This window comes from Protopterus annectens, chromosome 4.part1 (genome assembly GCF_019279795.1).
Source record: "Protopterus annectens isolate FY-2018-M chromosome 4.part1, PAN1.0, whole genome shotgun sequence".
Classification (NCBI taxonomy): Eukaryota; Metazoa; Chordata; order Ceratodontiformes; family Protopteridae; genus Protopterus; species Protopterus annectens.
Window position 1 is genome coordinate 808,875,322 of NC_056734.1, and position 14,089 is coordinate 808,889,410.

General features: G+C 42.8%; 1 protein-coding gene across 3 annotated transcripts in view; it reads right to left on the reverse strand.

Moving 5' to 3' along the window:
- WDR33 (WD repeat domain 33) overlaps positions 1-14,089 on the reverse strand; it is a gene marked incomplete at its 5' end in the record, with an annotated part of 1,521,229 nt that overhangs the window by 863,774 nt on the left and 643,366 nt on the right.

A 14,089-nucleotide genomic window follows, 5' to 3' on the forward strand; every position in this document is an offset into this window, starting at 1 on the left:
TTGTATTTGGGAAGGTTAAAGGAGAACCACGCCCACAGGCTAAAAAAAACATTTTACTAAGTCTTGAGGTTTCCTACATCTTAGCAATATTTTTACACGCTGTATACTTTTTTAAAATATTTTTAAACGCAATTCCAGAGTCTGTCCACATGGGATCCAGCATCTTGATTTTTTTTGAGTCCATCTCCAGGTATCCTACAATGCAGTGTTTTGCTTTAAAATATTACATCACAGCCCTAAGCTCCTGTCAAAGCACCGACTTTACATGCATTTCCACTTATACCCTGCTTTCAAGTCAGTCAGGTTTAACTGCCATTTCTTGCTTTCCAATAACTATTTAAAAGACAAACAGGGAAAGCACACAGGAACAGTATTCACAGGACATGAACTTTATCTCCTGCCGTGAGCTATCAATCACGGCAGCAAACAGCTCAAATTTGCCACTTTGACAGATACAAAGGGGAGGTGTATAGGGGAAGGGGGATGAGTTTAAGAACTACAACTCAGGCATAACAAAGGAATGAAAACTGGCCACTTTGGAAAGAGAGTAGTAACAGGCACTGAGAACACTGTCCTGTGCGATTATCTGTTTTTTAAGTAGTCACTGAAAAACAAGAAATGGTAATTAAACCTGACTAAAAGAAAGCGGGTATAAGTGAAAACATGCAAATTCAATGCATTGAGGAGCGTAGGGGCTATGATGTAATATTTTAAAGCCTAACACTGCAATGTGAGACACCTAAAAGGTAGACTAAAGAATCAATATGCCAGACCCATGTGGGCAAACTATGGAATTGCATTTAAAATATGAATAAAGTATACAGAGTCCAAAAGTTGTGTTAAAATGTAGGAACAATCAAAACATGGCGAAATAAACATTTTTCTTTCAGTCTGTGGGTGTGGTTCTCCTTTAAGGCAGGTCTGGCAGACTGAAGAATGAAGGCAAATTATACTTGCAACTTATGGTCATCTGTGAGGAGGTAGGGGGTGGGATAAGGCAGAATGATGAAATGGTCCCTCATCATCTGTTTTGCACTCAAAGAAAGAAAAGCTGCACTAGAAAAGATCACTTCCCTCTCATTTATGCCACTGTTTGAATTTTTTTGGGATGAAAGGTCCATTTTTTTTTAAAGATATTGGAGCCACTTCCATGAAACAGAGGACAGGCAAAAGTTGGCTAACCCTTTGCCGTATAGCCACATACCCTTCTGCAAGCCTCTTGTGGTGAGATTAGACAAGGTAGTAGCTGATACGCTTGCCAGGAAGGTGGACATCCAGTCCTTGGAGATGTCCATCCTTGACATAATATGGACGGTGGGCCGTTCTGCTGGTCCTGGACTTGTTTGCTAAAATATACAACAGGAAAGACCTTGTTTAGGGGGCGGAGTCATGTGAAAAAAAACAGTAAGGATATATATTAAGAAGAAATCATATCTGTTATGCAGTTTGAATATGATTATGCTTGGATCTAGCCTGGCTGGTCAAAAAAAAAAAAAAAAAAACCTATGTAAGTATATCTGAAAAGAAAAAGATGTCCATCATAGCTGCCTCTGGAGAAGGTTAAATGTGGGAAATCCATAATAAAGCACTACTCTCAACAGCAGACAAAACAGTGTCTCACCAGGCCTGACTCCTCCTTGCCTCTGTGGGAATGATAGAATCATTATAAAGTCACCCTACCTTGAATGCATGGATTCTTGACGACCAACTTTATAGGCTTTCCATTTTGTCATATATATTCTTTTCTGGGAAACATCATGATATTATGTCTGCAAGCTGATGCTTCTCCAGCTGGGGTGCGGGGATATACTACACTTGTTTCAGCACCAAATGCTTTTCGAGTTCTCAGAATGCTCAAAGAAAACCTGATAGAATGAGTATAGCTGACTAGACAGAATGAGGACTCAGTTGAATGGCTTGTATGGCACTTTTACTGAGGTAATGCTCGCACACACCCACACGCAAGTGCAAAACTACAAGATCACTGAAAATGCCAAACAGTTTCTCTGCAGGTGTTCTAGACAGGCTTAGGTCGTCTTTTGCTCTGCATATGCTGTTTTTTTTTTTTTTTTGCGCTGTGGTGAGTGTAGAGTTAGTTTGTGGAAACACTGCTAGTGCGATATGTAGTGTGTGTGATGGCAGTGATTATTGGCAATAAGGAAGTTTCTCATTTCCTTGAGATGGCATATTTAAATTTGGGGGGGGGGGGCTGTCTTGTCTGGAGTCGGGACATTTACTTGCTCAGTTTCCCCCCCCCCGTTTGTTTTTGATGTTTTGGGGCTTATGCATATTACTTTTTTGAAATTTTTTTTCCATCTTTTTGATGTCTTAGTTTCACTAAAGTTGATATACTTGAAAGAGCAAGAACTTATTAAAGGCTGCTTGGTGCTTCCAAGAATAATTTTGACAGCATTCACCTCAAAAAAAAAAAAAAAAAAAAAAAAAAAAAAAAAAAAAAAAAAAAAAAAAGACTACGAACAGTCTTTTCCTTGTTTTCTAAAATTTATTTTACTTGATTTGACGTTTACTGGAATAGTTTGACAGGGCAGATGCCCATTTTCAGCGGTGGCTCAGGGGAAAAGCCCTAATAGATGTAAAAGAAAAAAAAAACATTTGATAAAACTCTTAAAATAGTTGCAAGTACAAAGGAACACAAATTGTACATAGATAGTTGAAAACATATTATTGGTAAAGCATTTACAAACCATGGATAACACAGAAATTGTTTAGAGTGATGTATATTTGGTTTACTTTACGTAGATGCTACAATTTACAGTACACAATACACTACATAAGATATTGTTGAGGAGTTCAGGAACCAATGTGGAAAATTAGGATGAGTGTAAGTGGCTTAGACAGACCGTCTATAGAATAAAGAAAGTAGGACAGAGCTATGAGGGAAGTAATAAGTGAAATGAGTTAGGATAACATCAGGTACAGAGAATAAAAATCTACAGATGAGGTAGTAGAGATATGAATGAGAGGTCTTACCTATGATGCCATGGACCTTTGAAAATTTTCTGACAAAACTTTTAATTTCAAAAAAGTACAATACAGAATTTAGGAAAGTGTGCTCCCAAAAATGACACCTGGAGGAGACCAGTGGATTGACCACCAAAAGTTTCTCAGGGGAAAACAAAAAGCACAGATTGTTCTCCACCTTTAGATGAACCTCAAGCTGACATCTTGGGTACACAGCAAGCAGTTAAACAAGGAGGATTAAGGCTCTGAGCAGCTTCCAGTAGCAAAGCAAGTCACTTAACCAGACAGTACTCCTGGGTCACCCATGAGAAGGGATACTTCTCTCTACAGGGCAAATGTCTGAAAAGCTCTGGAAGACCGGAACTCATGCTGGAAGGACAGAACTGGATAATTCCCATAGATAAGATATCAAACTGGGAGAGAAACTACGTTAAAAGGTTGGGATATGTAAGCTACGGAATAAAACACACACACTTTTGAAATAAAGGGAGGATGGACTGATGCAAAGGGCTACCCTATCTGTGTGTAAAATGACAACGTCCTGGCAGACATAACAGCCACTGAAGGCAGTAGTGTGGGTCAAGTATCTGAGAAGTGCAGCAGCTGCTGGCTCAACGGGTGGGAAACTTAACTTCTCTAACACACAGCTAAGGTAACATTGGTGGTTGAGGGGTATTTTCTTGGGGGGGCCTCAAGTGTAAGACCCTATTGAGGACCTGCTTTATTGGTAACAGTGAATGAAGGGGTATATCGGTAGGCTGGCAGAAATTGTAGACATGTAACTTCAGTGAAGCATAGGGCAATTCTGATTTGTAACTGTCTAAAAGGTATTTGAGGATCAAGGGCACAGAAGAACAAGATTCAGGCCATCACTCTGGCACCAAAGGGGGAACCTTGTCCATTATACTAGATATGATTTCCTTGTATTTGGTTTCCTACCCTCCCTCAAGATGCAAATCATATCCTCAGGGAGAAAGAAAACGATAAATGGGATGACAGTTTATCCAGGCTGTCAGTTTCAGTCTCTTTAGGTTGGCGTATAAGAGTGACCCCTTGCTTTAGGTCAAGGGGTAGAGACACACACAGGCAGAACAGGCTCTGCCCTTACCATATCCAGGAGGAGAAACACTTGGTGTTATCTTGGTCACAAGAGAGCTAGAAAAAGCATCGCTAGGAGCTAAGAGAACACTTTTGGCCTAGTCTCCTTTACGTTCTACATAATCCTGAGGACAAGAGGGATGGCAGTAAGAGTCTGGAGAAACAGGGCAACCCAACTTACTGAGATGTTATCTGATGCCCCAGCTGCTGTGGTTAGTGTCTTGGTACAAAATTTCTTTTAGCTATTTGTTTTCAAGAGAAACAAAAAGGTTTATTTTTGGCAGAACCAACCTGTCAGCCAAATCCAGAAATAGACACTAGTTTGACATCTATTCACAAAGGTCTGCATATGTTCTGCTCAGCTGGTCTGCCAAGATGATATTCTGAAGTGAGATTAAGACTCCCAACAATCATGTCTTACTCCTCCGCCAAGTACCATGCTCCATGGCCAGCTTGCACAAGCAATATCCACGGGTTGATGTATCAAATCACTATCATGCTGTCTTGTAAGGATATGCAGAGTCCATGGCAACCACATCTGTGTGAAGGGTTTTGTGGCTAAAATTACAGCCACTGTTCCTTTAATACTAACATACTTATTTATCTGAGTTTTGCTCCCAAGTCCTTTGTATCCTTATTTCTGTTGACTGGGCCACAGACCATGTCTGAGGACTCTTGATACAAAGCTACAGGGATAAGACACACTGGGCAGTGAACACGCTGTCACCATCTGTTTTTCAGGTATAGCTGCAGTCTTTTCAAGGGAATCCCTACCAGATGTATCAGGACCGATCAGCCATGGGCACCAGACTGCCCAGAGGAATTCCTTAGCAGTAATGTGATTTTGCTTTTTGAGAGAGATGAAATATGAGGTGAGAAATAGCTATCTTTATTCTCTAGGTACCTGGGGGATTACCAGAGAAACTTGGTCATTTTACAAACTTGAGTGTGTGTCAATATTCTCAGTGTCTTGAGTGATTTTTCTTCTACTCTTTTACAAACAATCTGAGACAGTGGGGATAAGGGGAGCTTGGGAAGGAAGTGAACTGGGGAGGGATTTGAGGGCTTGGGTTAAACGGTTAAGTCATAGCTATTTCCCTGTGTTTCCCCAGACCTGTGGGCCCCTAGGGCTTTCCTTTTTGGTTAGCCTATCATTTCTTTCTCTCTCTGTACTTCATTTTTCTTTTTTTAAATTGGCTTTTCTTCCCTTTTGGTTGCTTGCCTTGTTTTGCCACTGGTGGAAGGGCCAGCTCTTTTCAGGGGGAGTCCAAGCAAACAGAACTTTAATCAACAGGATATAGAGAAGCTGTGCTTTAACATGGTCTGCCACAAACTGGGTCCCAGCCATCTATGTCTCTTAAAAACCCCAGTGCTGCCTCCCTGTACGATACATCAACTAAAGCACAAGTGCACACGTAACAGAGTGCTTGCTAAGATGGCTGGTGAGGAAGCACAGATCCAAGCACTTCATCTCTCACGGCCTTGTCTTCCGTTTGCTCAACTTATCCAGTTGGAACAGGGCATTCCCTACAACTTTTATGTGAATTTGGCCAGGGTGAGGCAGAGATGTAGATTACTGTTCAAAAGTGGTCCAGAACTTTACTGTTAATGAGTCTGTGATTATTGGTTGGAAACCCAGAAAACCCTGATGGAATCCAAAGACACCATAGTTGGATCAGTATTTCGGTTCCTTCATTTACAGGAATCCACAACCGTTTTTTTTTTTTTTTTTTTTTTTTTTTTTAAAGAATATACTATTTGGTCCACATAGGGTTCTTCATCCACCTCAGAGTTTGATTACTGACAGGGTTGATTACCTTTTCAAGACAGGGACCTCTCTAGAAATGTACAACTGTTCTGATTGTGGCTACAGATTCTTGACCAGTATAAAGTCCTCTGCCAACTTCATCAGGTCTTGTAAACGGAGGCTGGGTTTCTGTCCCACTCAGGTTGATGTAAGATAGACACCCAAGACTTGAATACCTTGGCACTAATTTTGGAAACAAACAGCCTCATTAGAAGTCTCCCGTCAAGAATTAGCTCTGATAGCTTCAATTTCTGAGCAGCATACATGGTAGCTGAAGGAATGCCATCCTTACCCTTGGTTATCAAAACTAGTTGGAACTTTATTCTTGTTGAACAGTTAACTGGACTGCCCAAATATGCCTGGTTTCAGCTTAGGACATCTCACTGCTTGGCAGTGTAGTGACTTCCTAAGTGGTACTGGTTGAAGCCCCGTCAGGAAAAAGGGGCTGCAAAAGTGTCTCAATGGACACACCCTTAAGACGATGGTAGCCTTTGGACTCAGTGGATTTGTTGGTGGCTTCTGAATTCCTCTCTCTTAGGCAGACCACTCTACACATTTTTTTTAAGTGGGGCACTTGATGACTTGCCTGATGCCACAGCAATTCTGGATAAGGTGCACGGCCTTTTGTGCTTCAAACAGTCCAGTAAAGATGTGACTTGTTGCATGACAGTCCTCTTTTTAAACCCAACACAATGAAGACAAGATGTGACAATGTGTTCCATCACTACAGCAAACATTATGCAAGTCCTTATATATTTGTTACCTAAAAGTAATATAATAATTTACTTCAAAAACTGACCCAAAAACTACTCATTTACAAACACTCAGCAAACAATATAAAACTCTTTTCTCCCAACAGGGTAGTTTAGCAGTATTCCAGAAAGTTGTACTGATGGACAGGTTCAATACTTGTTTCACCTCAGAAACTTTTAAAACTGCAGCAAGAAAAAAATAAAGATGGCAGAGATGGGTGCCCCTCATACCACGGATCTGCTGACATCCAAGTGGCAATGAGTCTGCATGGCCATGAGGGGAAGTACGAAAGGCTCTGGAATTCAGACCAGACACTGTACCTTTTGCAGCACTACTGCAATACTGAGTCATACAATTACTACATGCATCATCTACACAGACAGATAAGCAAACATTTTTCACGTATCACATACTTCACAAAGTCAGTGTGCCACACAGAAGCAGCCCTTAAGGCTAAATAATGCACCTAATACACTAGTAACAGCAGACTATTGTCACCCACACTGACGTCCCACTCACCAGACTGAACAAGGAGAAGGTCACTGTAAGCTGCCTGTCGGGTGCCAGGATCCACCACACAACACAAGCACTCGGGTCACTCCACAGCAGGTACAAATATGACTCTGTCATTGTCCATGTTGGCGTGAATGACCTGAGACGTACCTCCCTGGACTACATGAAGAGACAGAGGAGCTCTCTGATCATGTAGCCCTGGCCGGAATGACCTTGAGTAGCATCTTGCCCTCACCAAGAATGACGCCACAGTATAAAGACAAAATGATCAATTTTAACAATTGGCTAAGCTATTGGCGTCATTCAAAGGGGATCCAGCGTCTGTTAGCCTGGGATGACATGCTCGACAAGCCACGTTGCTTCACCAGGGCTGGCTTTCTCCTGTCACCCTTAGGTTTTCGAATACTGGCTAAGGCTCTTGCCACCCCCATAATACCTTTTCTAGGCAAGGCTCAAAAGACAAACCCACCTCCATAGACAATACCCGAAATAAAAAACTAAGAGTAATGCTACTTAACGCCAGAAGTCTAAACCTCAAGATGCATGCACTCGAGGCACTCCTCAGTATGGAGAAAATCGATATCTGTGCAGTAACAGAAACCTGGTTCAAAGCCCAAGAGAGCACCCTAGCACTACCAGGATTCAACTCATACCATACTTTTCGGCCCCAGAACTCGGACCAAAATACTAAAGGCGGGGGAGTATCCATCTTCATCAAGGATACCCACATCTCCAGGTTAGTGGCACTGCATGAGGCATCGGAGACCCTCCAGGTGCAACTAACAGTGGGCAAAACTGCTTTTCAGTTTGTAGCCTGCTACAGATCACCCACCTTGTCTCAGGACCCCCACTCGGCATTCCTGAGAACATTGGAGAATATGAAGGTCTTTCCAAACACCATGATATTGGGGGATTTCAACTAACCAAACACTGACTGGGAAAACTACTCAAGTCCCAACTCCTTTGCCCAACGGTTCCTGGAGTTTATAAACTCAAACATCATGGAACAACTGGTCACCACTCCCACAAGAGGGGACAACATATTGGACCTGGTCATCACCAACATGGGGGATCATTGTTCCACACCAGAGGTAAACCCCTCTTTGGTAAGATCAGACCACAAACTAATCACAATAGACATCCACATCCCGACCCCAACCCCAGCCAAGGAAACCACTGTGAAAAATCTCTCAAAAGCAAACTTCACACTTCTCAAGACCAAGGTGAAAAGTTTCAGAGCCCCCGGGCAAATGGAAAATGCTATCCAAACCACAGAATCCTTTACAAATGCATTCTATGAGCACCTACAGGAATGCATGGATTGTGCCATCCCAAGTAAAACCAAGACTCACTCCTCCAAAAACAGGAGACCAAGTCTAGTGGACCCCGGCTATAAATAAGCTATACAACAGGAGGAGGAAACTATTACATGATAGGGCAAAATCCCAAAAAGGGAAGGCATCCCTGATCAGTATTAGCAAGAAACTTCGTTCAATCATAAAATCATCGAAGGCTAACTTCGAAAGAAAAAAATCGCCAAAAGACTAAAGATAAATCACAAGGCGTTCTTTAGCTATGTCAAGAATCTCTGAGCTGGTGCAAAATGGCACAAAATACACTGAACCCACTGACATTGCCAACATCCTGGTGGACAGGTTCAGTGCAAACTTTACCCCCCCTTCCCCCCCAAAAGGGCCTGTGTCTATCCCAGAAGAATGCAGTCCCCCATTCATCACAGACACACAGGTGAAAGCAGCCCTTTCCAAAGTAAAAAAACACAGCATCAATGGGACCGAACAGTATCCCGGGCTGCGTCTTACATGAGCTCCAAAAAGAACTAAACCCTCACAAACTCACTGTTCCAACTCAGCCTTACCACAGGTTATGTACCCAAAGAATGGCGTACAGCAACAGTAATCCCGTTCCACAAAGGTGGCGCCACAACGGATCCCGGGAACTATCGCCCCATAAGCCTGACCAGCCTGGTCTGCAAGGCTATGGAGCGCATCATCATGGATCTCAAAGACATCTGGAACCTCCAGATACTAGACCCTACCCAATTTGGCTTTGTTAAAGGCAGATCTTGCCTCCTAAACCTAGTTGACTTTTTTGAAATAGCTACCAAAGCCATAGATGAGGGAAAGATAGTCCACACAGCCTACCTGGACCTCACAAAGGCCTTCGACACAATACCCCACTCTGGCATCATAAATAAGCTTACCAGCTTAAATATCAACCCATATGTCAAAAGATGGGTTGCAAACTGGCTCAGGGACAGAAATCACAGTCAGAGTTGCGGGTGCCATGTCTGACTCTAAACCGGTTACAAGTGGCGTCCCACAGGGCTCAGTCCTGGGACTCCTCTTGTTTGGTACATACTTCTCTGAGGTACAGGTAAGCACGGGAGGACTGTGGCTGACCAAGTTCGCAGATGATTGCAAGCTGGGAGCCATAATCGACTCTCCGGCCGACACGAGCATCCTCCAGAAGGGTCTTACAGAGGATGGATACCTGGTGTCAAAATCATGGCCTTAAGCTAAATGCCAAAATGTGCATAGTCATCCCTTTTGGGAAAAACAAAGTGCCCACAAACTACCACATAGGAGGTAATCCACTAAGTACGGAAGAAGTAATTGGGGATCTGGGGACCCAAGTAGATAGTAACCTCTCCTTTGAGGATCACATTGCCAAAGTGGTTAGAAAAACCTTCTATATAGCTTACCTAATCACAAAAGGGTTCACATCTAGATCAAGAGAGGTCATTGTGCCCCTCTACTCATCGCTCATCAGGCCCTTGAGTACAACGCCCCATTTGGGATGTATCTTACCAGACACACCTGCAACAGCGGGACAGACCTCAAAAGTACCTCACCAAGAGGATCGTGGGCCTCAAACAGATGCCTTATGCTACTCCACTAAAGAAACTCCAGCTCTACTCAGTTGCTTACCACCTACTCCGAGGCAATCTCTGCCTGACATACAAGGCCATGTCTAACCCAGAATTGATGGACATGCTCCACCTCAAGAAAGCCAAATCCATTAAAGCTACACGCTCCATGGATTTACACCTCAGCACAACAATAAATAGGACATGCTGGAGGGATAGATTCATATCCCAGAGGCTTCCCCCGCTCTGGAATAGAATCCCAGTTCATGTTAGGCAGAGCCCCTCGCTGATCCTCTCTTCAAGAGAAATCTTGATGAGTGGATGGGAAATCGTAAATTTACTCCGGGGGATCGCTTCTATGGCCCTGCAGGACAGAGGCTCGGGAATCTAGTCTAAAAGGATGGCAAAAGCCAACACATTCTGGCTAGGCTTACAAATGACCTAGGGCAGACAGCCTAGTACCTACCTATGATAAAGTACATATCTTCAGCAAAATATGTTAGACACATTTTGCAACTTGCATGAATAAATCAGCTAGAACACGTAATTGGCATTTAAATAATGCAATCCTCTGAACTTGGACTTTTCAAAAAAACAGGTGCATCTTGGTTTAGTTCATTCTGCCCTTCAAAACAAATGTGGTCTGATTTAAAGATCTGTATGCTAAAACAATTTATGCTTGGGGAAGCATGTTCCAAAGACCACATCACAGTAAATTTTTTGTCTATCCTAAGAGATACCCAATTGTGTAAGAAGGGAGGGTCATTGGATTCCTTAACCATACAAAAATGATGAACCTCAGAGTCCTGAGAGGCCTACATGCAGTTGCTAAACCACCATCAGGAATGCCAAGCCAAAATACTCTGGCATTCAGTGCAAGTGTAAAATTCCAATGTAAGCTTCCAAAGTAACACTGCCCATTCAAAATAAGCCTCAATGGTATACCACCTGTATGATGGCAGTGGTACTACTTAGTTCTGAGCCCATATGCCTGCAGTACTGTTGCCAGCATAGAGGTGGAGATATTCTGTGGTCTATGTACGCCTATTTTTGAGTCATTACATTTCTGCAAAGGTGACAGCTTAAATCTAAAACACACACTTACGTTTTACAAATGCAGACCCACAGCATGACACTAGCCCTTAAACTGCATGCATGACATTTTTCCCACTCATGCAAACACACACAAACCCAACATACAGGTGGCACTGCGGAGTCAGGCACAGTCTGTAGCAGCATAACAGTACTGGCCATTTTCGTCTTATGCTGGGAGCAGCAGTGAGATTCACAACAGGCTTTGTTTATATCAAATGTATGCAAATCTCATCACCTGCTCTTGGCAGAGCATTCAAGCATATACACACACTACTTTCAAAGCAGCATTAGAGAATATGGGATTCCCGCTTCTCTGATACCCCATTCTTTTTGGAATCCCACTGAAATTCTTAACTGCTTAGCCAAGCACCTTACCCCTTCAGCTCTTCAAGTGAAGAAACAAAGACAAATAATTCCCAGCTCCTCCACTGAAGATCAAAGAAAGGGGGTCCTTAATGTAATAAGCTAATGGCTACATTGCAGCCATCAGCTTTTTACAATTCGATCCACACCCCTCCCCGCTCTTTCACTGAAGAACACAAAAAGCAGTGTGTGTTGGGGACAGGAGGGGGGTGTTATGGGACGTGGACTGAATTGTGAAAAGCTGATGGCTGCAATGTAGCCATTATCTTACTACAGTTACTTTTTTTTTTTTGGGGGGGGGGGGGTCTTCAGTGGAATTTTTATTACAAAAAAATCATGTCTTCTTTTCACCTGTAGTAAACATTTGCCACAGTTTATATCTGCCTGCAGTGAGCACTACAGTGCTCAGGTTTTTACTTGAGTTTTTTTTCCACTTTTAAAATGTGACAAAAGTACAGTTTTGTACCTACCATAAATGTAGATGTTCGAGGATCCACATTGCTGCAGTCCTAACTATTGGGTAGTCCGCTGTCCAGTCGGCCCGAATACCAAAGTATATGGCTGACGTCGGTCAGGGCGCATTAGACTGATGTCAGTACGTCAGGGTACTAATGCGCATGACCGACGTCATATCCTCAGTCTTTTCTTGCCCCAGATGTCAGAAGACCCTGAAAAGATAAGGCCAAAAACCAAAAACTCCCAACATACCTGCACCAAAATATATATATACAAAATATACAAAATTAGCAGAATATAACCTCACGTACACAACCACCCCTAAACACAGAGGGGAAGGAGGGAGGGTAAATTGGACTGCAGCAATGTGGATCCTCGAACATCTACATTTATGGTAGGTACAAAACTGTACTATGTTCTTCATTCCACATTGCTGCAGTCCTAACTATTGGGTAGAATCCCAAAGCAGAGGTAAGGGAGGCTGGCAAATCATAAGGAAGCAGGAACTGACAACATGCCCTGCAAAATAGCTGTGGCAAAACCAGCCCTGGACTTAGAGTAGAGAGGAAGGTGATAATGCTTAGAGAAAGTATGCACTGAACTCCAAGTAGCTGCCTCCAAAATATCCTTAGTTGCCACCCCTCAGAAATGCTGTTGAAGTGGCAGTAGCCCTAGTGGAATGAGGCCTAATCCCAGCTGGAATCTCCTTGCCATGATGGGAATAACAAAATGTAATGCAACACCCAATCCATCTAGAAATAGTTTGTTTTGACACAGGCTTGCCCCGAGAACTCAAAGCAAAAGAAACAAACAACTGCTGAGACTGCCTAAAATCCTTAGTCCTGCTCAAATAATAACGCAATTGCCTGTGTACATCTAAAGTGTGCAAAATCTTTTCCCCTTTATTTTGGGGATCTGCATAAAACGTAGGCAAATGAATAGTTTGGTTTAAAGCCACACTAGAAACCACCTTAGGCATAAAGGAAGGATTAGTACGTAAAGATACTCTATCCTTATGAAAAATCAAAAAAGGCTCCACTGCCATAAGGGCGTGTAACTCAGAAACCCTTCTTGCAGAAGTAATGGCCAACAAAAAAGCAGTCTTCCATGACAAGTATTTCAGTTCAGCAGTAGCCGCAGGCTCAAAAGGTTGTAGAGTAAGTTTCTCAAACACAAAATTGAGATCCCAAGCAGGAGTAGGAGCTCTACGTGGGGGTCTTATATTCTTTGCCCCTCTAAGAAATTGCTTGAACAAAGGATGTGAAAACAATGGTGGGTCACAATCATAGTGAGCTGAAATTGCTGCAGCATGAATCTTAATGGAAGAGAAAGACAAACCTTTGTCCAATAACTCAGTAAGATATTGAAGAGCCACACTCAAATTTGGCTCAGAAATCTCCAAATTGTTTGCTGCACTCCAAAATAAAAATCTCTTCCATTTTTCTGCGTACACTTTCCTTGTACTAGGTCTCCTGGCTTCCATAATCACATTTAAAACTTGTTGAGGAAGTTGAGACCTGCTGTCTTACAAAACAGAATATGCCAGGCTGTGAGATGAAGAGAGTGAAGCTTGACATTGAGCAGGTGACCGTCTCTCTGAGACAACAGGTGTGGAATCAAGGGTAAAGGCCATGGAGGCTTCTTTACCAGACTCCTCAGTAATGGGTACCAGTGCTGCCGAGGCCAATCTGGAGCTATTAAAATCATCCTTGGCTTGTCTTGTCTGACCTTTAGAAGCACCTTTGGAAGAAGAGGCAGAGGTGGAAACGCATACACATGAAGATTTTTCCAACTGAAAGAAAGAGCATCCACTTTCCAAGCTGTGTGATGAAACCTCTTTGTGCAAAACTTTGGCAGCTGGTGGTTTAGTGGAGAAGCGAACAGATCTATGTCTGGAGTTCCCCAGGACACTGTCAACTTTTGAAATACATGAAGATCCAGTTTCCACTCGTGGGGATCCATGATTTGTCTGCTTAACACATCTGCTAAGGAGTTCTGTGCTCCGGCAGAAACCTTGCCTGAAGAGTTAGTTGCAAGCTGAGCGCAGTCTCCCATAAAATCAGTGCTTGCCTGCACAATGGGTAAGAATGTGTTCCCCTTGTTTGTTGATGTACCACATGACAGTTGTGTTGTCT